This window comes from Equus przewalskii, chromosome 1 (assembly GCF_037783145.1).
Source record: "Equus przewalskii isolate Varuska chromosome 1, EquPr2, whole genome shotgun sequence".
Lineage (NCBI taxonomy): Eukaryota > Metazoa > Chordata > Mammalia > Perissodactyla > Equidae > Equus > Equus przewalskii.
The window spans coordinates 168779232-168806095 of NC_091831.1; the positions used below are offsets into that span (position 1 = coordinate 168779232).

At 41.8% G+C, this 26864-nt stretch overlaps 1 protein-coding gene across 7 annotated transcripts in view; it reads left to right on the top strand.

Moving 5' to 3' along the window:
• Window positions 1-26864, top strand: part of AKAP6 (A-kinase anchoring protein 6) — a 503988-nt gene that overhangs the window by 53795 nt on the left and 423329 nt on the right. For 2 of the 7 annotated variants that reach the window (XM_070587794.1, XM_070587761.1), the window contains one exon: window positions 14478-14625. The exons of the other annotated variants lie outside the window; for them this stretch is intronic. The gene's annotated coding sequence lies outside the window, so the exon portion shown is untranslated. The remainder of the gene's footprint in view (window positions 1-14477; window positions 14626-26864) is intronic. 7 annotated transcript variants of the gene reach the window in all.

Below are 26864 nucleotides of genomic sequence, written 5' to 3' on the forward strand. Positions count from 1 at the left end.
TTTTTTTTTTTGCACAGAGTCGAGCATATTGGTCCCATTAGGCACCAGCTAGAATGAAAGACCTCAGATTTTAATTAGTTTGTTGCTACACATCACACACATGCTCCTCTCGGTCCTTTAAGCTTATGTGGCTGACATGCAGCTGAATGGGATGGGAGAGGTCAGCTCAGCCTGGCTTTATCACAAGCACTTAGGAGCATGGATTGTTCATTGCCTGCTTTTTTATGTCACATAATGTGAACAGAAAGCTCTGCTGGGACTTCTGGGTATGAACACAGCTAAGTCAGAAGCTCTAAGGTGACAGGGAGGAGTGCTAGATGGTGGGGGAAGGGAAAGTGTGTCTAGTGGCTGGATTATGAGTCTGGAGAAAACCAGTCAGTGCACACTGGAATTCTTTTGAAGTATTACTTCCAAGGAAAAGAAAGATTTATTTGGTGACATGAATTGCTAGGAGGAAAAATAACCAAAGGCAATATTTTAATGACTTTTCTATTTGCTTCATTTTTGTTTCTTTTGTCTAATAGTGCTCTCAGCCGCTTCATCATGGGTGATCTGTGCAATTACTGGAAGTCGCAGAAGCCGGATGACTTAGGGCAGTGTTAGAAAAAGTGGAGTCATGCTTGGAGGGTGGGGAAGGCGCTGGTGGGTGTGGGCTGACGCAGTTGTCTGGTGGAAGATCCTCCCAATTCAGAGGAGCCTGTGATCTCCCCTCACCCTTGCAAACATTCAAATGCACTTGTAGCTCCTCAACTTTATGCTTTTGTGCTCTTTTTGCTCCAGGAGAACAAAGCCCGAGTAATGGGAGCCGTCATCCTGGGTGCTCAGTTTCTTTGCACAAGGCCACAGCCTGTGCTGCTCTCTGATTAGCTGCGTGTCTTAATTACTGGCTGAGGCGATTTCAGTTGCCTTAGTTTTAATATATCCCCAAGGGGTAGATGGGGTGTGTGTGGATGGGGGAAGGGAGAGATTGCTGTGTGGCTGCATTTAGTGGGGTTTCACTGAAACTTTCTAGAATTTAAAGAATTTTGTTTCACAGTGATAAATGAAAGATCATCAAGACCATATTTACTGTGTGGCCAAGTTTAGACCATGGAAAGCTTAAAAGGAACTTACCTCCTCCACGCTTTTGGTTATGGCTTTCGTTACCGAATTACAGAGCTACAAAGAAGTTAATTGTTTGTGGATAACTAGGCCATGGTGGGGTTGATAAAAATAATCATAATAACAACCACAGCTATCATTTATTCAGTTCTTATTATGTATCAGGCACTGGACTAAACATTGTATATGTCTTATGTAGCCCTTTTAATGACATTATGTGGTAGAGAGCAACAATCTCACTTTATAGGATTAGGTGTTATTTTTCACATTTTCCAGAAACCAAGTTTTAGCCAGGTTAACAAATTTACCTAAGGTCATATTGTTAATAAGTGATTGGGCCGGGATCCTAAACCAATGCGATTTGACTGTGACGCCCACATGATCACCCACAGTCATCTTAGTTATGTGATGTCTTAACTGTATGCCATACAGAGCAGTCATGTTTACTCTATCCCACTCACCCCGCCCCTTCTTGTTCTAATTGGAACATCAGATTTCACATATAGAAGGAGATCCCGTTTATAACATGAAGATCAGTTTTACTGCAGGGATGAGCATGAGTCTTGGTCAGTCCTACTCTCATCCTAGAGATGTAAGTAATGCAGAATTGAGGCTCAGACCTTTTCCCACTACCCTTTCTTGACTTATCTTTCTAGCGAGATCTGTGTATGGGAGATGCTACACGAATGAGCACGGGCATGATGGAGTTATACTAAAAGCAGATCTTACCTGAGTCAGTAAGGATTCAAGTTTGTTGTACTTGTCTTATCAGCTACATATGTACATATGTAGTGCTCTGCTAACTTTAAGACATTTGCATTCCCTGGGAACACCAGGCAAAGAGTAGAAGAGGAAACTTCTCTCACAGCCAGGAAGGTGTACTCCAAATCCATCTCTTGGGTCAAGAAGATAAAAAGAGAGTTACTTTGCTGAGTGTATCAGTGGCTAAATCCAAAAGCTGCTTATCTCTGACAAAGTACGAGAGTGGTGGTCTCAGGCAACATCCTGGAGGCCTTGTGCTTGAGGAGAGCTGATACGGTCATCTTGGCATCATCTGCCCATCCCCAGCTATCCACGCTCAGCGTCATTATTGGGCTCTAAGGGCGGTTCTTTGTTTGACTGTGGGGCTAATGCACACACTGACAGCACATTGATATTGATTCCGGTATGGTGAATGCTTAGAAATATTATTCCACAGAGCTCATTAGCCTTTTCTAGGTTCTGGGAAGAAGTTAACCTTTGTCCCAGCCTGCTTCAAGCTCGGGTCTGCATGGCTTACAGGAATGAGGGGCTGATCAGAAAGCAACAGTTACTGGGTGCAGTGACTCTGGGAGCCAGTGGAATTTAGGGGAGTTGGTAGTCCTGCTACATGTCTCTGATTTCCTTCTATTTCCAACACCAGAATCAGTGAATCATAATTTATTTTGATCTTATGGATTCAATTCAATTCAGCAAGAATTTACTGAGTATCTGCTGTGTGCCAGCAATGTTAGGGAATATAGGAGTGAACAAGACAGAGCCAAATCTCTTCCCCCACTACCTTCTAGAGGGGGAGACAAAAACAAACAGGTAGATTTATAGGGGCATAGTTTATTCTCTCTGATACTGTAATAATATTTCTATTTAGTTTGATTCCATGTGCTAATAGATAAACCCATTATCTCTGCACAAATGTATAGGTGCATATGCATACGGTCTACAGGTGGAGGTAAAATCACTACATTGAATAATAACTTTGGGTTTTTTTCTGCCTGGGTTTGGATTAGAATCTTGCTGGATATGGACAAAGCCAATGTGTCAATTAGCATTTTGTTGGTATCAGCTAATCTGAAAAGTATAATTGTGATCAACCAAAAAGTACATGACTGTCTCAATTGACATAAACCTGACATATGGAAATACGAAATGATTATGACAGATCAATTTAGAAGAGAATATTTTTTTCATTTTTGGAAAAGATAATTCTCACCTTTAGGAACTGTTTGTCCAGAGAACCCTCTAAATCAAACATCGCAGCCGTTGTGCCAGTGGAGGTGTGTGCCACATGAGGGTAGGCGTGGGGGTCATCTCCAGCCCTGAGCAGCCTGTCCACTCACTCTGGTACGCCTTACAAACATCACTTTAAATAGGAAACATTTCTCTCAACCATCATATGAACTAATGTATTCCAGACTATGACTGTGTTTTCATGACATTTTTCAGGCACATGTTCATGCATGTAAGGTGTGTCTCACTTGTGACAGTCACTTGCAGATTGACTATTCCTCTTTGATAGCAATTGGACATGGCCAACTCTGTAGATGGGCCATGAGTGGGAAGGCTTTTCAGGGGAATATCACTTTTTATAGGCCTTTCGTTATAGCAACTGACTTTTAGGTATTTTGGATTAATAAGGTGGAAGCTTTCTTCTCCACAAGCACATACCTGTCAGCAGCTGAATCCTCCCGTTGGTTTTAAGATTTGGTGAGGACCGAGGAGAGACTTTGTTTCCCTGGTAAGCCGCCAGCCATGTTTATCTCTGTTTTTCAGTGATAGGGCACGCTCCAGACTTTTCTAGCCATCTTACAACTGTGTGCTTTGAGTCACAAGGGAAAATAGGGAGAGAATGTGGAACATTTAGAACAGGGTCTCAAACTGGATGACTCAGGGGCTGAACCTGGCCTGCCGTCACATAGGGCCCTGCGCTTAGAAGAGTCCACACTTGGTTTAATGCTCTGTTGTTGCCATCTTGAAATTCTTAATAATTTTTGAAGAAGGGATTCTGCCTTTTCATTTTGCACTGGACCCTGCAAATTATGTAGCCAGTCCTGTGTCGCCCTTTCGATATAAAAAATTGACACACGAGTATGAATTTCAAGCTGCTCTTTAAGAATTAGATGACGTGGCTTATTTGGTGAGAGTTGACTGCCTTAGGTGGAGCAGTATTCTCCAGCTCATCATTGTTTCCCCCTGCTCCCATCCTTTTACCCCGACTGCTACTGCCTGAGCCCTGTGGGTGTTTGAGTTTGAGACTTCTGCTCTGGAACAATTCAAATAGAAATTGTGGAGCTTGAAAAAACTAAAGGACCATTGTGAGAACAACCCAGAGCAAAGGCCCCATGCATGGTAATTTAGAGGCGTCTGTGGCAATTCAGCACCATGCCCAGTAATTCAGTGGCATTTCTTTTATAGGCAATGGGGGACATATTACATTATACCTGAAGATAGTTGGTAGTCAGGCTTATTTGTCAGCATCATTGCTTTCTGGGGAGAAATCAAATCTTCTTTACAAAGCATGCTAATTAACTACCCTATTGGTTCATTGTTTATTTTAATTCTCCTGCCCTTTGTTTACTACTTGATTACTTTTATCACCTTCATTGTTTAACTCTCATTTGAATTACACAAGATTTCTACGCTGGCTGGGCATTTTTTTAGCACCATCCTTTTTTTCTATTCTTTCTTTCCAGGAGGCTGGGGGCCTATAATTTGAGGTTGTATTACTGCAGGAAGAGTTCCACATTTTTTTTTTTAATTAAAAAGGGAATTACAGTCAATATTTATAATGAACCCTTCTCCATCAAGGCAGTTCCAGCCATGCTAATGTTCCTAAGTCCAGATCTGCCATTACTGTTTATAAGGAGATGCTGGTGACAGACTCCCTGACCTTATAATAGGTGAAGCATTCTTACCCATCATGTCACAGTGGGAAGTGGTTGTATTAATCTACAGAGATGCAGAGAGTTGTCAGAGATTTAATATGAATTGTGGCGCTTGCTGCACAGGAAAAAGGTAATCTTATTTACTTATTTTTGGCTCTATGACAGTAAACAAGGACCTGACAAATCCATAAGGGGCCCTTGTCACCTCTCAGAGGACTAAGGGGGGTAGAGTCTTCTCCAAGGATCAAGCCCCAAGGACTCAAGGCCTTACTTGGTGCCCTGAACAATCCTAGTGCCCACCATGTCAACTACTGTACAAGCTGTAAAGCCAGCTTTTGCAGATAATGTCACCAGTAGTTAACAATCAACGAATGTGTCAAATGTCTGCCATGTGCAAGATCGTGTGCTCAAGGAACAAACACTTTACAAATTAGGAAGACTAAAGGCATGCTCACGTATATTACTTGGAGACCTTGTTGTAGGTTTAACACCGTGCTGTCTGGGCTCTGCTTGTAGGAGGTCCTGATTAGGGCTTCCCTTCTTCTGGAGGCACTCTGAGACGAACTGCAGGCATACCAGGGCTGCCCTCTCATCTTCTGTTCTTTTCATTCAATTTCTTGATTCAAATGTATTTTCTTAAACAGCTCATTTCGTTTCCCTGCCCACTCAAAATCATTGCTTCCCTTCCGCTGTCAGCTTTTTCAGTTCTTAGTGCTCATAGTTTGTTTCTATCCCACCAGTCTCCAATCACTGTCACCTTCTGGGACAGCTCTGAATCCACCCCAATCCTCCCCACCGGCAGCCCCCCAAACCCCCATCTCCCCTGCCACTGTCTGTTCCCATTACATTAGCATAAAAATAGCCCATCTGAAACCAAATGACACTGCAGCTCTCCTTGTGAAGTAATCTGTTTACATTTAGCTTTTAATAGTTAATTCAAATATTGCACTGCATTTAACCTGTTTTTTGTTTTTGTGTCAATTAAAAGGGAATGACTCTTTAAAACTCATATTAATCACTCTTGCAGGCAATCTGTGTGAGGCATCAACTAGAAATAACCAAAACAGCAGGGCCTTAAGTGGTAGAAGACTATATGCAAAAATGAAAACAGGTGTGTAAAGGTAGTTTTAAAAACATTTTATCCTTTGGTGTTATTATTACATTGCATTTTCAATTAAAAATAAGTAAAAGTGAGGAGGAGAGGGTGGCGAGAAGGTGGGCAGCACAGCAAGGCTCCGGAGAGAGGGACATGTCTTCAGCCTTGGCTGGGCGTGGCACGCGGCTTCCAGAACACTAGGGGAATACCTGTCTCAGCAGGGCAGCTGCTTGAAGAGAAAGGACGGATCGGAAAATAAAGGTAAAGATAAAAACAACCACAGAAACAGGTGTGATTGCTCACAGAACTAGTAAAGAATCAGACTGGTGAATTAAGATACTACGGTTTTCACTAATTTAGTAGTAAATAAGTGATAACATGACTTTTAAACACTTGAATTTTAGTGAACTAAACTGAAAAGGGATAGGCTAAGAGGCAGAAGACTAAGAAAAAGGTAACATACGCAGCTGAAGAAGGGCCACGTTTCATCATGGTATTTTTTACTTAGAGAATTTTTCCTTTTGTTCTTTGCTCTGGTTAGTATTATTTGGTTTGTTTGCTGTAAAGGTGAATAAACTCATATGTTTTGTTTTAATTTTATTTTTTATTATTCTTTTAGAAAATGGCAATAATCTTGGTCTCTAGCATGATGTTTTTCTCTGGTTCTGAGATGCTAGATCTTAACACCATCCTTGTGTAAATACCACGTGTGCTCAGATACCCAACAAGAAGGAGTAAAATGAATGCTGTCAAACAGCTTGAGGAGAAAACAAAATGCTCCCTTTCAGAGATACTCTAGAACCTCAAATAGCAATGGAAACGTCACGTTACCAAACCTAAAGTGTTTTTTTGCAATAGCTAAACGCAAATGAGAGGTTTCCATTTTGAGTTTTAGAATCCTAAAATCCAGCATGGACACATATGTATAAAGACTGATATTCTCTGTGCAGGAGATTAGTGGTAGGGGAGGTGCCCGGGGTGGGGGTGGGGGGTCCCCTGGGAGCAATAGCCATATTTCCCTTCTTGATCCACTCCAACCCCTGACACCTCAAACCCAAACATTATAGAACAGAGCCTGGCAGGGTGGATTTTGGAGCTAGGTGTGTTTACCTTTAAATCTCAGCTCTAACGTAAAATTATTAGATCGGCGATCTTGAGTTTCTTAGAGTGTCATTTTCCCTTTATAAAATGGGGAGAATATCCATTTTACAGGATGAAATGAAGTATTTTTATGTAAAGTTATTGGCACAAAGCAGGCTGTTGATAAATAAAAATTATTATTATTTCACTATGCAGACTTAGTGGAATAAGATTATTACTCCCCAAGAAGAAATATAATTTCTCCTCACCTCCAATCCTGAAACCAAGGAAATAACTTTCAGAGCTTTTATTAGTGGAAAGAAGAACCCTTTAATGTATTTTAAATGCTTATACTGTGCTACGCATGTATATTATCTCACTTAATTTCCTTTCCCTATCCCTGGGGATAGCACTTATCCCCATCTGCAAAATACACATTTTACTTATTTGTTGTTTGTGCCCCCTTCATATAAAGCAAGATGCAGGAGGGCAGAGGTTTTCGTGTCTTTTGTTCATCGGTCTTTCTTTAGCTCCTAGGATAGCGCCTGACATCTGGTAGGTGCTCAATAAATGTTGCAAGAATAAATGACTTCACATAACACTATGAGGGAGGCACAAGGATTGTACTCGGTGTGTAGAAAATGAGTTCTCTTTTGCAGTGATGCTTTTCAAGGTTCTCAACACCCTTGAGTGATTCTTGCTATTCTAGACAGCATGCCAGAAGCCCTCGTGGCTGGTGGTGAGGATGTCATGCACCATCCAGTTATTCTAAATTCTTCCATAGAAAGCAGGGGTGTTGCCCAGGATTCTCTGATGGGTTCCTCCTCTCTATTGGGTTTCTACCAGGGAGCTGGCATTTCATAGGTCATTTGAAAGATACATTGGTTCTTCTCCAGATAGTTGTTTCTTTCTATCTATCTCTTTAATGAATTTGAGTCTCCTTCAGGAAGAGATGAAACCATGAATGCTTAGCTGTAAATCTCAGATTGGTTGATGGGTTGGTGGATTTTGAAAGAATTTTCAAGGAAAACATCAGATAGGGAGAATGCTAAGGCAGGGCAGTCAACCTTTCTCTGTTGCTATTAGAAATGCTGTAACGAGAAATAAAGCAAGCAATGCTCTAATGAGAAATAAAGCACAGGCATACAACAACACAGTTGTTTGGCCAGAAGAACATACAGCCTCATAAATGAAGGAAATAATTAAGATAGCTGATTTCTGCTATTTATTTTGAATTAGAGGCAAACTGTCTTTTAGCAGTGTATCTCTATAGCTGAATTTTATACCAGAGACATATTCTAAATGTCATGATTTTGAACTGAGTATTTATTTCTCAGTGAGCAGGTGTGAGGGTTTTTTTTTTTTCCTTGAAATTCAAACCATTTTGACAGCATCCTATTTTTAGAATGCCTTCCTGTTTAAAAAGGCAAAACAATATCCAAAAGCAATTAGAAAAACATGCTGGGAGAAGGCAGTGTTCTGGTTATACCATAATAATAACAGGCCGAGAAGAAAATGTAATGCCTTTAAATTTTAAAACTCACAGTGTTTTTATTTTATGGTTATGAAACATATTTAATATATTTACTGTTAGCAACCTCATCTTGCTACAAGCTAAAAATTATGCCCCATGAAAATTTTCTTGTATCTGCAGTCCGTGCCATGGCCAGTTGCAATACACAACAAGGACATTATTGTGTTCAAACAGCATGTTATTCTGATCTATTTTAAAGAGCCCTGGACCGGAAGTAAGGAACCTAAGTTTCGGTACCTGCTGACATAATCTTCCTGAACATTAGTTTTCTCCACAATAAAATGACAGGGTTAAATTTAAATGATTTGTCTCCTTTTAGCTCTAATTTTTGCCTCACTTACAGGGTTCTCCATATCTTTCCCTTGTTCATTCTTGTGATTTTACCAAATTCCATAGAATGTTGTAAATTTGCTTAGTGCCCTCATGTAGGTGAAAACATATTTTAACTTATACACCATTTAAATTTCACACTTGTGTGCTTCATTAGCTTGTGTTTCACAGTACTCTTGATGGTTAACCTATGGTCACTACATAACATTTCACTTTAACAAATTTTGGTCTTTCATAGCAGACTTTTTAACAGTTTCCTTATCTTACAAACGCATGCTTTTCTATGTGTTCTTTCTCTTTTTTAGCCCTAACATGTATTTTTTGTTAATGAGCTGAGTGAAATCTTTGGTTCTCCTTAACTGTTCCTCTGGGGTGTGGAATCTTTTTAGAAACTCACACTGCTGCTCCAGACATTCTTAAAAAATACCAGTGTATGCTTTCATAAGGGCACACCATATAGAACTCCCATTTTTGTAGGTCAAAAGTGGCCAAATATCAGCAGTTTCATGTAGTTCAACTCAGTAATTTGTTGATTATCATAACAATGTTAATCTTTGCTATTTTTATAATTCAGTGACGAAAGTCAGTCCTTGAGTGAGTTAGTGAAGTAGTGCAAAGAGTAAGCAGAGGCTTTGGTGACAGACAAATCTGGGATTGAATTCTGCTTTTCTGCTACTAGCAATGTGGCTTGGGCAAGTTGCTCAACCTCCCAGAGCTCAATTTCCTCCTTTGTAAAATAGAAATGCGGGGAATGCCTGCCTCACAGGCTTGCTGAGAAGAGTGCTGATGGCTCCCAGAATGGGGCCTGATATATGTCTGGCTCTCAGTAACTGGTCATGATACTGTTGCTAGTAACCCTCATAGCGCTCCCTCAATCATAAATATCTACATGTTTAGCTATTAAAACAAACAAGTCGGGGTTGGTCCCATGGCCTGGTAGTTGAGTTTGGGGCACTCTGCTTCCACGGCATGGGTTCATGGGTTCAGATCCCCAGCATTGACCTATACCACTCATTGGCAGCCATGCTGTGGCAGCATCCCACATACAAAATAGAGGAGGATTGGCACAGATGTTGGCTCAGGGCTAATCTTCCTCAAGAAAAAAAAGAGGAAGATTGGCAATGCATGTTAGCTCAGCGAATCTTCCTCAGCAACAAACAAACATGTGGGCCTAAATAGACTAAATGAGAAATGCTTACAAGAAGGGGCAGATTCCTGGGAAGTGGAGTCCTATCATCTAGGGCAGTGTAGGCTTTTTTGTGCGGAGTATCTGTTGACAATCTTTCTCCTTTTTTCTTCCTTTTCCCTGCTCAAAGCCCCAGCACATAGTTGTATATAGTTGTTGAGTTCTTCTGGTTCTTCTACATGGGCCGCCACCACAGCATGGCTACCACCAGATGAGTGCTGTGGTTCCATGCCTGGGAAACAAGCCTGGGCTGTCAAAGCAGAGCACACCAAACTTTAACCACTAGGCCATCAGAGCTGGCTTAATGTAGGCTTTTGATGAGGTTCCCAAGGGACATTTTGGGGGAACTAAGAAGGTTGTCTTTTGTGTCATCCTCAATTAACTATCTTTGGAGCAATAATTCCATAATTCATCCGACATCTGCAAATTTACTTCAACTATTCTCCTTTTTATATATTTTTTTTGAGAGTAACAGTAACAAAATTCTCATGAAAACTATGAAGTATTAAATTGTATGTAATTTATAACAAATAGCTTTAAAATTTTATTCTGTAAGATTCTTTGAGCTAAAAAAGTCACCGAGGTTAAATGTTCACAAGTGTTCTATATATTTAATGCCTGCTAGGTAAACAAGTTTAATGTTTTATTTAGTCTGAAATGACTCCCATTAGACCATGAGTCTGGTCCCAGACTGGAAGGAGCAAATCTTTAACTCTCCTCCTTTTCTCAGGATGGTCTTGTGCTTGTTGATGGCTTCTCCTGTAGCCATGTGCTGATGACTCATGAATTCAGATTTTTAGCCCCTGGTTATTTTTCCTGAGATTCAGACTTCTATTTCTCCTGTCTTCTGTATGTCTTCTCCTAAATCTTCCATGAGTACCTTCACTCTGCACACCTAAAATGATCTCATCCTCTTCCCCATTCCAAACTTGTTCCTCTTTCTGAACTGCCTGTCTGGAATAAAGCCCTTGTCTTAGTCCCATCCCTCAGGGTACAGCCTGGGCATCATCCTCAGCCTTCTGTTCCATCTCTCCCCTCATCCAAGTCACCAAGTCCCGTAGAGTTTCTAACTCTCTGGGATTTGGTAAAAATGATCTTAGGATAACCCCAAATAATTTTTTTCCCCTCCCTTGCTGGCAAAGATTCACCATGAGCTAATATCTGTTGCCAATCTTCCTCTCTCTTTTTTTTCCTCCCCAAAGCCCCAGTACATACTTGTATATTCTAGTTGTAGTCCTTCTAGTTCTTCTGTGTGAGCCACCACCACAGCGTGGCTGCTGTCAGATGAGTGGTGTCATTCCACGTCCAGAAAACAAACCCAGAGTGGGTGGAGCCACAGTGGTGCAAAACAAACTCTAACCGCTAGGTCATCAGAGCTGGCTCCCAAGTAGTTTTTTATTGTATAATAGATTTAGGTCACGTTCCCCCACCTCCTGGCTTCCCCTTTTCTAAACCATAGACCTGCTTTTATTAGAAATTCTCTTCTGGAATGCCCTTCCATCCCTAGGGTCTGTCTAGCTGTGCGCTGGACCTTTTCCAGCTCTGTTAAAGCCTGTGTCCAGGACAACCTCATGTATCCAGTGTGGCTAGTGTGCTGTGGTGAAGAGAGGGAAGAGGCTCAGTGTGAGCACTGGGTGGGGACTCTAGTGAACAAGAGGCATGTTATCCTAGATGGAAAGAGTTTGTATTTTTTTCGCTTTGAAATAAAAGTTTATCTGATCAGAGAGTTCCCAAAGTTGGTATATAAAGTTACTACATCCTGATTCAAAAGGATTACATACTGCTGATTTCAGCACGAGAATGTATTTCTTTTTTGCAGGCATGGTTCTCATTTGTCTTTTGAATGAATTCCAATGGACAGGAGCCAGTTTTAACTCTGTGGCCCACAACACTGGCATTGTTCACAGTAATGTTCACAAGAGAGCAAATCTGCAACCCTTTTTCCCCTTGAAGGATTCAGACGACTGGTTCCCATGAGGAAGGCAGGTGGCATGTTGGTGAGCTGGGCTTGGGGTCAGTTAGATCTTCTGAGTTCAAATCCCAGTCACGTGCCAGCTCTGTGCCTAGGGAAAGTTGCCTAACCTTTCTGGGCTCTGCTTTTCTTTATTGTACCTGCCTTGTCAAGCATTGTGCAGTTTAGACATACTGTATGTAAAGCGCTTAGCCCAGTGCCTGGGATACAGGAAATTCTGAGGAGTGGCCAGTAGAGACTGTTATTCATAATGTAAAAGGAGGACTGGTGGTCAGCCTCACTGCCTGGCCCTGTTTGAGGAGAATTTCTGTTCCAATCTCAGACCTGCGGGATTTCGGTAGTCAAATAAGCCTTGTTACAGCCTCTTGTCCAACTACCCCGCTTCTTCCCTAAATTGAACAGGAACAACCAGTCACATTGGTCAATCACATGACCAATATTTATATATCAAATTTATTTTCCTTATGCTTCCTTTCTAATTTGGGGAGAATGTTTCCATAGAAAATTGTTTCAGGCCCAGTGAATAATAAAACTTACTGTTAAAACTCTCATAATCTTGTCAAGGGAAATTCCACATTTTAAAATGTGCATTTGCTTCTCTAACACAGATTTAATTCGCGCAATCTGTTGACACTCAGTTATTAAAATACACTATACAGTTAACATCACACTGTCCCCACAGGTGTTGACTATGGAAGCTGACACGGGTTATTTACCCTCCAGAGACAAAATTGCTTAGAGGGAGTTTCCTGGTACCGGTAAACCTTTGCCTTGGAAATGATTATGTGATTTAGAAATGAAGGGTTAATATTCCTTATACTGTCAGCTGTGGTTGAGCCTGGAGCCTCTCAGCTTGAATTGCCTTCATCACTGAGCTCCAGGCATGTCTGGGCGTGTCTGCTGAATGTCTGCCCTATGTCTGTGATGCATAGGTGGTCTGTCCCATCGGTGACAAAGTGTATTAGCACCAGGGGAAGAAGAGGTTTCTGGAGAGAACTCATCCTGAGAGAGGTGGAGTCAGCCACAATAAGCTCAAATCACCAGAGGGTGGAGTGATTCTGAGCCCAGTATTATGTGGGTCACAAGGAAGTGTCCTCTCTCTCTGTCACTCCCTGGACTCAGGGCTGAGTCCTGTAAGAGCTGGGGAGGGGCAAGTGGGCCGTGCATAGGGGCTATTCTGCTAAACAACCTGTCCCTCATTTGAGCAGAAGACCGCTGCTTTGGCAGCCTTAGCAGAGTACACTGTACAAGAGGAAGAAGGGCGTGTCCTCTCTATCCACTAATGTTCTAACCAGAGATTTCCAAATTCTTTTGATTGACATCCTTATCTGTTAACAAATGTCTCAGCCCTCTCTTGTATGAATATGTATTTTATAAAACATGCACAAACAGTAAAAATTAAAAAGGATGAAACAAAAGTTAAACAGAAACTCTAATATTTTCTTCATCGTCTCTTCCTTCCGAACCCCTTTTCCCCCTACAGCTAAAGAGACTTTGACTTTGACTTTGGGGGCCTTTGAGCCCGAGAGGCCTTAAGCCTGTGAGGAAGTGTAGAGGCAGCCCTCTCCCACCCCATCCCCTTCTGAGGGTGGTCAGTGTTTAGAAGCTCCTGAGTCCCCCAGCCCAGGGACTCAGCCCCACTGCGAGGTCCTTTCCCTGCCCGTCTTCCTGAGCCCTGGCTGCACTTCTGCCATTCCCGGGGTTGGGGTGGGCACACGCATGGTTCCTATCCCCTTCTCTGCCTTGTACCCACAATCTCCTCCCACCCTGTGTGACTCCCCTCTCTTCTACCTGCCCCTGTAAATAACCCTCTTCTCCCAATAAAACTTGATGTGTGTTCTCTCAAAAAAAAAGAAGTTTGCCTTGCATCTGCTGTGGAGTGAGACCCCACCCTGCAATCACTGCTCTAGAGCATCAGTGGGAGGAGCCTGCTGGTGTCCAGAAATATCAGCTCTTCCTGGCAAAGGTGCCTGCGCTGTAATAAGCGTGCACACATGTAAGACCCATGCTGAAATGTCATGAAATTCTATGTAGGGTCCTCTTTTCAGGGAGATAGACCCTGGTAAGGCAGATAAGTGAAAGAAACAGAAAAACATAGGACATTACCAATAATGTGACTGCATTTGTACCTCCAGGCTGGTGAGCCCTGGGGAAACTTGGGTTGTACAAATGAAAAAAAAAAACATACTGTTTGTACTGGATTTTGGAGTTTACCATCAGCTTTTCACATGTAATGCCTCAACAACTCTGTAGGGCATGAAGGATGGAAATTGAGTTTCCTTAAGCCAATTTGATCACATCCAATTCTCAGGGACTTTTTGTAAATCATAGTAGCCACCCAAGAAGTTTGAGGTGGTGACAGTTAGCTGCTCTTCCACAGCCTTGCTATCAATTTGTAGCGCACGTGAGCCTCGGCCCAAGATTCACCACACATACAGATGTTTATTTGACGACCATTCACTAGCAAAGCAGGTGCGAAATATTTCATACGATCTGTTCGGTAGGTTTGATGAAGTCCCAGTTTTGTTTCCTTTTAGGTGCTCCAACTGTAAACGGACTAAAAGCTTTACTCGATGTAGGATTCTGTGTCCTTTTCTAAGCATCATGCGATCAGAAATTCCTCTAAACCAGCGGTTGGAAACAAGGACAGATTAGGGCCCGAGCCTCGGACAACATCACTAAGAGGTACATCTGAGGATTCTTATCCTTTCTTTTTTCAAGTGTTTCTACTGTATTTTAGCTAACTCATATGTCTTGAATACCTTTAATTTTGCCAAGGAAAATCCATTTCTAACTTCTAGCTTGCCACAATGGTTATTGATCAATAACAATGGTTATTATGTCAATTGATATATGCTGGCTGGCACATACCCCTCACACCTGGACTGTATATTCCAGATATCACTTTAGCTAGCTGTGCCTAGAAATGAAGCTTAAATTAATTGTCATGTGTACCATACAAATTATACTGAAGTATTTTAAAGTAAATTACAGATCTTGTAACATTAGGTTACCAGTTTACATTGAAGCTTATGGTCTATGATTTGCCCAAAGTCTCTTAGCTAGTGAGGGGTGGATCAAAAACTGAACCCAGGTGTCGGTGACTCTTGATCCCATGCTCTCTTTGTAATACCAATGCACCTGACGATATGCACTTCCAGTGCTGGCCTCCTGGGATTGAAGCCCTCTACCTCTTGGCTGCTCTTTGATAAAGTCTAAAGTTTAGTTGATAGCAATATCCCAGTGTTAGGAAGTAAGGAATCTGCCTCTTCTGCTGACCTGGTCCCTCCTGTTATTCTTCCTGCGGGGAGGAAAGACAAACCTCAGCAGAATTATGGGGCGCTGCTCTCATTCCCCAAAGGTGGCTTTCGCTGCTTTGGTTCTTATGCCTCCTTTCCTCAAGGAAGTTGGGATATGTTTTCCAGGGCCTTGAGGATGTTTGTGTGAAGCCACATGACCTTTGAAGGCCCTGACCCAAGGGCAGAGGCTGCTCTGGACAGTGAGATAGAGCTGAAAGGCTGAGCAGGTCAAGGACCTGGAGGAGACAGCTGGAGGGGGCCATCCCGGAGCAAAAGCGAGAAGTTCAAGGTGGGCCAGACCAGAAATATGCTAGATAGGCACCAGGGGACTTGAGAGGCTGCAGCCTATGGTGAGGATCAACTGGCCTTGCCCAGAAGAAGGTAGCCCTGGGACAGAGAAGAGTAACCAAAAGTAAAATTAGTACATTCTGAGATACCAAGAGCAAAAAGCAGTTATCCAAAACCAAATAAAAACTTGAAGTGTTTAGTAAGAAGAATACGGATGCTCAGAAGGTTGGGGAGCTTCTGCTTCCTTTTTTGCCTGGCATTCCACCTGCACTGGTTTTACCCTGGGCCCTATGAGCCTTCTGATAGATCCTAAACCAGGCTGAGTTTTCCACGCTGCTCCCCACTCAACAACTCTGCAGGGCCCAGGTAATGCCCTGAAAGGTGTGAGCGGCCCTATATCTTTTCCTCATTCCTATTTTTGTGTCCTGAGCCTGCCCATTGGTCCCAGGGTCCTCCTCACGGGACACTTTCTGATTCTCATGCCCAGAGGATTCCTGGTGGCCACTTTGGCCATAGTACTTGAGGGAGAGGCACTTTGAAGTCACCCCCTTAGGATCCTTGCTACTGGTTATCGAATGCATAAAAGGGACTCTCTAGTACCTATGACTCAATAAGAGCAATGCCACTGATGTCTGACACAAGAGGAGTTGTTTGAAGGGGCTTTTACAGATCTGTTGGACAATAGCCATTTCTATATCGATGACATTGCAGTATTTCAAAACAACAGCTATTTTGGGCAGGAATTCAAAACTGTACTCTGTAGATCCAAAATGAGTTTGATTTGTATACGGGAGTGATTTTTTTAAATGCCCTTCAAATGTTTCATTTAAACTTAAAAATCAAGGGACATCTTTTTCCACGGAAGTCTTTTGATTTTATGGCTCTGTGTAGATACTAGGAAAGGATGAAAAAGGTTTTATTCCCAAAGAATGCAGAATCCTGGGCCAGGGTGGAGGAATGTCTATTTCTTGACCTTATTTGGTCTTGAGTCTCAGAAATATAGAAAAGTCTGTGGGCCTATTAGGGCTTGATATAATGACTAATGGGGTACAATTTTGGTTTGGAATTTGGAAGTTCCAAATTTATTAAAAATGTGCATAACAATAATAATAACAACAATAATAACTTTATTCCATTTATTGAGTGCTTGCTATGTGTCAGGCTTTATGGTACTAAGTGCTTCACACTCACTAACTTATTAAATCTTCAACAAATTTATTAAAAAGTAGTTGAAAGCACACACTTAGTGCCCAGATCTTGGTTTCTAAACACCATTCTTCAATAAAAGGAGTCAGGGCTCCTTTGAGAAATGGCTAATTTTTGGGTTAGAGCAGGGAAAAATTTAAGCTGAGTGTGAATGTCACATAGAAGGATGGGACATGTCAAAGGGACACAGGAGCCATGTTGAAAGAGCTTCTAATGGCCAAATTTGGAATACTTTGAGGAATAAAATAAATAATTGTGTATTGAGTTATAATCCAAAGTATAAAATAAATATACATGGGTGCACATTAATATGAATAAATGATTGAATAAATAAATAAACAGGGAGAAAAAGCAAATCTTCCTTACAGAAGAATTCCAAATAATGTATGTAAGTACTCCTATCTCTAGGGGTAAGAGCTTAACCCATCTCTTCCTCCCCCTCCTTCTCCCCCCACCCCCAAGGGTGGACTGAGTGACTCACTTCCAAGGAACAGAGAATGGAAAGAGAAAAATAGTAACTTTATAGTGAGAAATCTGGCAAACACTACCTGAGGCAAGTGATGAAGGTTAGTATCATCAGTGATGTAGTGCCAGTGTCATGTACCCCTGATATGATGTGATTGTAAGGGCACTTCATCTCTATGGTCTTCTTCCCAAAAACCCATGACTCCATTCTAATCATGAGAGAAACATCAGACAAACCCAGATTGGGGGATGTTCTACAGAATAGCTGGCCTGTCTTCCTCAAGTGTCAAGGTCATGAAAAATAAGGAGAGCCTAAGAAACTGTTACAGACCAAAGGAGACCAAAGAGATAGGACATCTGAATGCAATGTGGTACTCTAGATTGGACCTGGAACAAAAGAAGACATTAATGGAAAAACTGGTGAAATCCAAATAAAGTCTGGATTTTAATTAATAGTAACATGTTGAGATCAGCTTTATACTTTTTACACATGTACCGTGATAACATGAGATGTTGACAATGGAGGAAACAGGGTGGGGGTATTATGGGAACTCTCTGTAATGTATTTGCAGCTTTTCTGTAAATCTAAAATTATTCCAAAATAAAAATCTTATTAAATTAGATAAATGAATGAATAAGTAAACAAATAAAGTAGTTGAAAGTTAATTAAAAAGTAATATAGGCTTATTTTTTTAGATCAGACTATTATAGGAAATGAAAAGTAAAAATTCCCCTCTTCTGTGAGTAAGAACTCTAAGCCCGCCCCATTCCAATCCCCAAGGTAAATATAGTTTAACAATTTGGTGTAAATTTCCCCAGATATTTTCTATGATCTATATTTACATACTTTTAAGATATATAACTGGAATCTTGCTTTCCATTCTGTCCTGTGACTTATTTTTTTTCCTACTGAATACTAAATCATGGACTTGGTTTCAAGACAGAATATAGTGATTTTCCAGGTGATTTTTATATGTTCGTGAGATGGTATTGCTTCCACAGAGGCATTGACTATCAAGTCTACATCTTACTTAATTTTTAAACCTTTTAGATGTACTTCTTACAGACATCTCTAAGGCATTTCTAAATTTTTGTCATATTACCCAAGATTATTACCTGCTCCACTCTAAAAATAGTATTTGGTCATCATGGATTTTTAAGAAACAAAGACTAAGTAAAGAAAGTCAGTAATCATTTTTTAAAAAATAGGAGTAGGAAAGATGTTGTTAGTTGGCCACATTTAGGTCATAACTTTGTAGATGGATTCTCACTGAAGTTGTTAGTGATAGAAATTGAATGTCTGTCTGTATGTGTGTGTATATATAATATAAAATCGTTACTTTACTGCTGACTCGACTAGGATAAGAATAATAACCTCTGATTATCCGAGCTTGGAGCCAGAGAAATTACTACTCTGAATAAGGTTTTCTTTGTTTTCACGCTGCCTTGTAACACAGCGCCAGACGTGAGACTTGAGCATGGCTCTGTCTTAAGCATCATGCTGCTCTGCCTCATGGCCCCTCTGGGTAGCAGTGCTGCAGAGAGTTACACGGCCATGGGCTCTGATTCCCGTGCAACCTTGGGGGACTCTGTTCATGTGTGCGTGCGTGCATATGTGTGTGTTTGTGCATGTGCGTGCTCGCGCATGTGTGTAGGGAGGTCTTCAGCATGCTCCTCAGGCCTTTTCTCCTGTGATATTTCTCTCCCATTCCCAGCCCACATTGTAACAGTCCTTCATTGGTCAGCCTCACTGTGCCATTCCAGACCTCCCATTTCTCAATCAATGGCTGGCATATCTTGCAGAGAAAAGTGAAGCTAAATGACAGGAATCTCTCCCGTATCCTACCTCCCCGATACAAATCTATAAGCTGGTACACCCCTCTTTATCTACTTTCTCTGGGTTTTATAGGAAGAGGCAAAATATTGTTAAAAGCGTGGGTTTGGGGTCAGGAAGCAACGTACCTGCTGTACAAATGCATCTGCTCTGCCCCTGTAGCTATGTGACCTTAAGCAATTTACTTAAAGCTTTCAAATACCTAATCCCCCATTCTGTAAAATGGGCGTAATTATAGTACCTACTTGGTAGTGTTAGAAGATAATGCAGGTGGAGTCTGTTTTGCATGGTGTGTGGCCCAGTAAGTGCCTGGCATGGTAAAACAGCAATAGTTACTTTTCTCTGTTCAGATTAAATTCATCTTCCAGGGCTCACTCAGATCTTAAACTTCTTTTATTGCTCTGGCTCCTTCCTCCATCTATAATTAAGGTCAAATCTCTTCTAGGTTACAAATAAAGAAGAACCAAGGGCCAGCCTGGTGGCACAGTGGTTAAGTTCTCATGTTCTGCTTCAGTGGCCCAGGGCTTACCAGTTTGGATCCCGGGTGCGGACCTACACATTGCTTGTCGAGGTGTGCTGTGGCAGGTGTCCCGCATATAAATTAGAGGAAGATGGGACGGATGTTAGCTCAGGGCCAGTCTTCCTCAGCAAAAAGAGGAGGATTGGTGGTAGATGTTACCTCAGGGCTAATCCTCCTTCTCTTCAAAAAATAAAAAATAAAATAAATAAATAAAAATAGACAAGAACCAAAAAACCCTCTCTTGATCCTGCCTTTATTTCCTACTGTTGTTCCATTTCTCTTTTCTCACAGCCCAGTTTTTTAACAGAGTAAGATGCCCTGCTTTGCTTCCTGTCAGCTCTTAGCCTAAAGCAGTGTGGATTCTGTGCTCCTTATACTGAGACTCTTCTCACTCAGGTTGCCGGTGAGACCCCCTGCAGTGGACATCTGCTTTTGCTCACCTCGCATCCTTTCTCCTTCTGGTGTCAGTGCCCTATCTCCGGAGCTGGCCCCCTCTGTGGATCTTGGTGTAACTGTCAGTTCCGGTGCCCTGCTCTCTCCCAGCGGAAGGGGTAGACACAAGACCCCAAGTCAGGCCAAGCAGACAAGCAAGTCAGGGGCGTGGTGGATGTGGCATTTCCTTCCTGCTACTCTGATCCCTCTGGGCATTCTCTTTCCCTGTCTTTTCTACGGACGAATTCTTCAATTTCTCCTTGGAGTCTGTGATCTGCCTCACAGTCCTTCAACACATTGCTTTTTGCTTATGTGAGACTGTTGGTGCTATTGCATACAGCAAAAGAACCCAAGCAGATACAAGTTCTTTGAAGCTTCTTTGATGCCACACATGTAGTTGACTCCTCCCTCTTCCTTTCGTCCTTGATCCTAGCACATGTCTCTCTAGTAAAGTTCATGTTACTTTCCTAGTTTGTAATACATGAATTACAATCACGGACCCGTATATTTCTCTTTTCCACTAAAATGTGAAGTTCTTGAGGAAAAGGACCATATTTTTATTCACTTAGTGTATTTCCAACTCATAATATGGTAGGAGCTCTTGCCATCTAGTCATTGTTCCCAACAAATATTTGTTGACATATTGAGTGTTACTAAAAAAAAAATCACTATTACATGAGTCACACAGAGAGTAAGCTTGATTTAGGGAATGAAAGCAAATTAATGAATCTCTTCCATTATAAATTTAGGACAAAATTTTAGCCTTACCGTGTAACGTAATTGGACCTCGCCAGTGGAGAAACTAGGTCAAGGAACTGTTGTGCAGGGAAAGTCAAATTGTAGACGTTTTAAAAGCTGGTATGATTTTCTGTATATAAAAGCTCAGCCAACCATGTCTGCTTTAAGGTACTGTTTTAGCTAGATATATTATTAGTTTGTATGCAATTTTTCCTTTTTCCCATATCTGTAAATGTTTATATGAGTTGAGGTTAGATTTACTGCAAGTGGAAACTCTTGGAGAAATAGTCAGAGTCAGGAATATTTGTGGGTCCTTACTGTGGACTGACGTTTGAGAATTTCGAGACAGAGTTACTGAATGGAAAGCAATCTTATAACATGCAATAAAATCATGGCTGCTGCTAGCCCACGTGGCACCTTTATGCAATGTAGAAAAAGACATTCCCTTCCTCAAAACACTTTACTTCCACCTTTAGGAAATTGTCATCATAGACTGATTTTATTAGAACAAGGTGCTTTCCTGCCACCTTCTGGAAAATCACACTAATAAATATGCAATCTATGATATCTGTGATGTGAAGCCTCCCCCCCCCCCACCCCTTTTAATGCACAGCCTGCATTGTGCATATATGGCAGCCTTAGCTACGGGATTATATTTAGCGTTCTCTCCTTGTATGTGGTTTTACTACCAATTACTTATTGTTCAAAAAATAGTGAAAGTTTTCAGGTGAAAAACAAAGAGTATCAGCTGCGCTTTCCTAAAGCGGAGAAGCAGCCAACTTCTGGCATATCCAAGTGACTCTCAGATGTATCCAGACCATTGTGTCCTGCAGAACTGAACAGGGCACCAAAGAGCACTGTGTGCAGCCTGTTGCTTTCCTGGCTTGAAAAGTATCACAACCTCAAGGGTTCTGAAACATCACGTGCATTACCCATTGCTCCACAAAGGACACTTTCACTCCCCAACTTTCTGTTCTAGAACTGTGGAATGGATTTCCAAGTGCAAATTTTAGGTTTCTGGTAAAGCACCAAAAGTTGTGGCCAGCATTTGGTCTTTGCCATTTCTTACAATTCCTTCGTCTAGAATTTGGAATCTCTCTTCTCGAGCAAATCCTGTAGTTGATGCTCAATATATGAAGCCAGGAAACTATTTGTTCCCAGAATAGAAATAAATCCTTGCTTATTTTCTCATAAAGAATTAAGTTTGGGATCTAAAAGAATTGGGACATACTTTATTTCCCTTGCCTTTTCCCTCAAGTTTGCTGTCTGACCTATGTGTTGGGTGGGGCATGGTATGCAGTAAGCCATAGCGATTTACTCTAGGTATATTCTGGTTTTCACCTGCTCAAGAGGACCGTCAAAGCAGGAGAGCCATGATCCCAATAAAGCTGGGAGGGGAACAGAACATTCTGAGGATAGGTACAGGCTGTAGGTGAGCTTGTTTACTTTGGAGTGGAGTGGTGGATGGGGTTCCCCAGGGGATAGTGGTAAGGGAGAACAACTGTGAGATCAGAGTAGATGGGAAGATGTCTGGGCCAGTATGAAAAACCCGCTGGGTAAGGATCACTGACCATACAGGCTGTATTTTCAGTGGGGACCAGCAATGGTAGAGATCTGAATCGTCTTGAGACTCATCGGTCTCAGAGCTCTGGTATAGCGTTACATCAGAGCAGACACCTGCTGAGGCCCCAGACGCAGAGCAGGCTGGAGAAACAGCAGCTGGCAGGCTGGTCCCGAAGCTAGGGTTGGCTCAGAACCTGGCCTTGGATGGATGGAGGCTTCCTTCCATGACAATAACTCAGCTGACACTCATTGGATTCTAAGTGCTGGGTGAGATTAAAAGGGCCCTTGCTTCTGTAGAGCTGCCAAAAAGAAAGACACTGAACAATGATAACATGAAGTAGGATGAACAGAGAGCTACAGCAGAGTGCTGAACAGACAAAATCCCGAGGGAGGGCAGCATAAGGAGCAATTCTCCCTCCTGAGAGGAGCCTTCGCCAAGAAAGTGGTCTCTAAAAGTGAACATCTTTCTGTTTGTTCCTCACTTTTCAAGGAAAACATGCTCATTTTAGAAAAATAGAAGTATAAAATTTGTATAAGAAGCAGAAAGAGAAAAGGTATACTTTTAAGAACTTTTTAATTTGAAATAATGTCAGATGTATAAAGGAGTTTCAAAGATAGTATAGAATGTCCCCATATACCCTTTACCCAGCTTCTTCTAATATTAACATCTGACATAACTACTGTATATTTATCAAAACTAAGAAATTAGCATTGGTACACTACTATTAACTAAACTATAGACTTTTTCCCCCAGTTTTTCCACTGATGCCCCTTTTCTGTTCCAAGATCCAATCCAGGATCCCACAGTGCATTTAATCATCATGTCTCTTTAGTCTCCTCTAGTCTCTGACCTTTTCTCTGTCTTTGCTTGTCTTTAATGACCTTGAAACTTTTTAAGACTACTGGCCATGTATCTTCTGAAATGTCCCTCAATTTGAGTCTGTCTGGTATTTTCTCCTGAATAAACTGAGGATTTTGGGGAGAATATTACAGGAGTGATGTGTCCTTCTCATCACACAAATCAGAGGGCTCATCATGGCCACACAACTGGTTGCTGGTGATTTTAACCTTGATCACATAGTTAAGGTGGTGGTTGGCAGTAAAGTTACTATTTTTGCCTTTGCATGCTCTGTTCCTTAGAGGCAAGTCACTGAGTTCAGCCACATTCAAGGTGAGGGGACTTGAGCTTCACCTCTTGGAGGGAGGTCTGTCATAGGATCTGTGGGCTGATGTTTTAGATGCACCACAGTCAGTACTAAGTTTGGGAGGTGGTATTTTGTGGCTATGTAAATACCCTCTCTCCTGGACATTTGCCCCACTGATTTAGCATTCATTAATGGATCTTGCCTGCAGCAATTATTATTGTGGTTGTTATAAAGGTTGTATTCTATTTCCCTTATTCGTCTACATTTATTAATTGGAATTTTTTTGGTAAAGAATGTCACTCCTTTATTTATTTATTTAATCATTTATTTATATCAGTATAGAATCACGGACATCTATTTTATACTTCAGGCTATAATTCAATACTGTAGTTATTTATTACATTGTTCAAATTGTTTTAGCTTTGGCCATTGAATATACATTTTTGAGAAGCTGGGGAAGGTCATTGTAGGCTGAGACCACAGTGTGAGTAACGATCTGGTAGGGGATGAAGCTGGTAGGGTCAGGGAATCGAGGTTAGGCTTTGCTATAAATGGCAGAGGATGAAGGGAATGGGGGTGACAGACACCAGCCAGGAGACCAGTGAGGCCAGCACTGGAAAGAAGGCAGCAAACAGCCAAGTTGGCAGCTATTTCAAAGGACAGTTACTAATGAATCACTGGACCGTTTACAGGGACACCATCTAGAGTTTTGCTTTGGATTCTGCTGAGTAAAGTGTGATGTGAGGGCCTAATTAGAGTTTCCTTCATTGCCTCTGAAATCTTTCTCCTTCCTGTAGGGGATATTTCCCACTGCAGTTGTAATAAGGTTTGGATTCTTATTGGTTTTTATTAAGCTTTACACTTTATATGGCTCAATCCCAACAGAGACCAGGGCTCATTTGATTTCTGTTTGTTCATTTATTATCCTTTGATTGCTCTTTCTCATTCATTAGGGCCAGCGGGGTGTTGAGGGCCTTCAATGTCTAAAGAAATCTTGCTTCCGGTTGGGCAGGCCTATCTTTGAATTGCCTGTCAGTAGGGGGCTCTGCTGCTGGCTGCAGGAACTTGGGCAAGTCTTTTCTCCTGGCTGAGCTTCTGTCTTCAGCACTGTAAAGGAAATAATTCGCCAGCCTCACAGGTCTGTTGTGAGAAATGAATAAGATGGTTGATTTTAAAAAATCACCTAGCATAGTTCTTGGCCTGTTGTACTTAGTAGGTGCTATGAGAATCAGACTAGAACTGAGCCAGTCCTTAAGGGATTATCTAGACCATCCCTCTGCCCATGGACCAGTGAGTGCCCTCGGCATTAAAGTTAAATGTTTCGTATTTTCTTTTTGAATATTTCCAGACATGTGGACTTCACAATCATCTTAAGCAGTGGTGAAAACATTTATTAAGAACCTTCTACACATTGGTACTATATGACTAGTGTGCATTACATAGATGAATAAGATACATCTTGGGCACCAACAAGTTTACAGCATTGTAGGGGACACAGCTGTGTAGATAGAATTAAAATGCAGTGCGTTAAGTGCTAGAGTAGGAGTATGAACAAAGTAATGTGGGTTCAGTGTGAGAGAAACAAATGAAGTCTGCTAGACGCAGGAAAAGCTTCAGAGAGAAGTTGACATTTGCGCTGGGCCTCTATCCCAAAGAGGAATTTGCCAGGGAAAGGCGTTTGTGTGAATGCATGTGCTTGTGTGTGTGTGACAGACTAGTGGTGATGGTGTTCCAGGTAGGGTGACTAGCACGTGCAAAGGCAAGGAAGCAGGAACAAACATGGCAGGTACCAGTTTAATGTGACTTGAGTGTAAGGTGAGTAGATGGCTAGTTGTGGTAGGTAAGTCACAAAGTAGAGGTAGGACAGGGGACTGGAGCCGTGAGTTGGAACCAGGCTAGGGAGTTAAGGCTTTATCCTATTGAAGAGAGAAGATACACGATTAGACCTGTGCTTTAGAAGATCACTTTTGCAACAACTTGAGAGATTGGTCAGTGGTGGGAGGGCTGAAAGTGGTGAACAGGTTATTGTCAACAGGAAGGTGGGTATGAGGTTGCAACTGTGAAGCTGGAGAGCAGGAAAGAGAGAGTCAGTATTTCAGAGGTATATGTCAGGACGTTGATGGAGTAGGGGAAGAGAGAAAAGGATGAACCAATGAATGGCTGAATGGATGGCGTATTAGTATCTGAGATATGGACTAGATAAAACGTTTTTGTTAGTTCACTGCTAGATACGTGCTCTTCTGGGCACTGAGCTGCAGAGAGAAAACACACAGTCCCCTCTCAAAGAATTTACCGTCCTAGTGAATAGACAGAAGTGCAGAAACCAACCAATCAACCAAACACCTACTAAGAACAGGTTGATTATGTACCGAGTGCTGTGGGAACATAAGAAAACAAGCATTTAAATCTACTTAGGGGAGTAAAGGAAGGTTGCACAGAGAAAGTGCCACGTGCGCTTCCATTGAAAAGAAGAACAGCTGGTTGTTAGGGAGATAAGAGGGTAGTGGCTAGTCCATGGTGAGGGGGTAACATTTGATAGGTAAAAAAATAATGAAAGAGGATGAATTGTAAAGGAAACAACTGGTTTCCCCTATTAGATTGTAAGCAGGGGGAGGGCAGGAACCGTGTCTCTCTTGCTCAGCATCGTATCTCCAGTTTGAGCGGTAGAAGAGAGAACAGGAGAAGCAGAGAGGTAGCTGGAATCCTTTACACTGAGGTGAGGATGTAGAGACAATGAATCAGGATTATTCTTTGTAAAAGGTGAGCAGGAAAAGGATGGTGTGAGAAATAAGGTGGCAGGTTTTGAGGGAAATAAATTGATGCGGAGAAATGAAGTAGATTTGGACCAGTTTACTTCAGTGCCCTCTGGGATTCTTCTAGATACTGCTGCAGAGAGGCCTCCATTGTAAGCTCTCCTTACGTTTTACCACAACCAGGGCCCTTGGAAAATCTGATTGGATTGTAGAGTGTGGATGCTGCCTGGTGGGCAGGGCAGAGTGGTCTACCTGGCTGTAGTTTTGCAGCTGTAATCTCAGTGCCCCTCCATAACCCCCAACCCCACTTGTTAAAGGGGGGTAGTGGTGGTGATGGGAAGGAGTGGGATTATATAAGTAAATTCTAAGTAACTAACTACTTATACCTTTGGCTAAGGTAAACAGCCATAATTTCTTTTGATCTTTCACACTGGCAGTGTTTTCTAACCTTTTATTCATTTGGATCGTGTCCCCCCCTCCACTCCAATACTACCCATTTCCTATCTCACTCCCAACCCCCAATGAAGTGTAGAAATTTCAAGGGAAAGGAGATAAGATTTTCACTCCAAGAAAAAGTGAAAAGGGGACGTTTTGAATCATTTCCCACAATTTATATTCCAGAAGTCCCAATTGAGAAAGCTACTTTTCTAGATGATAATTGAAAACAAGAACAGCAAAGCA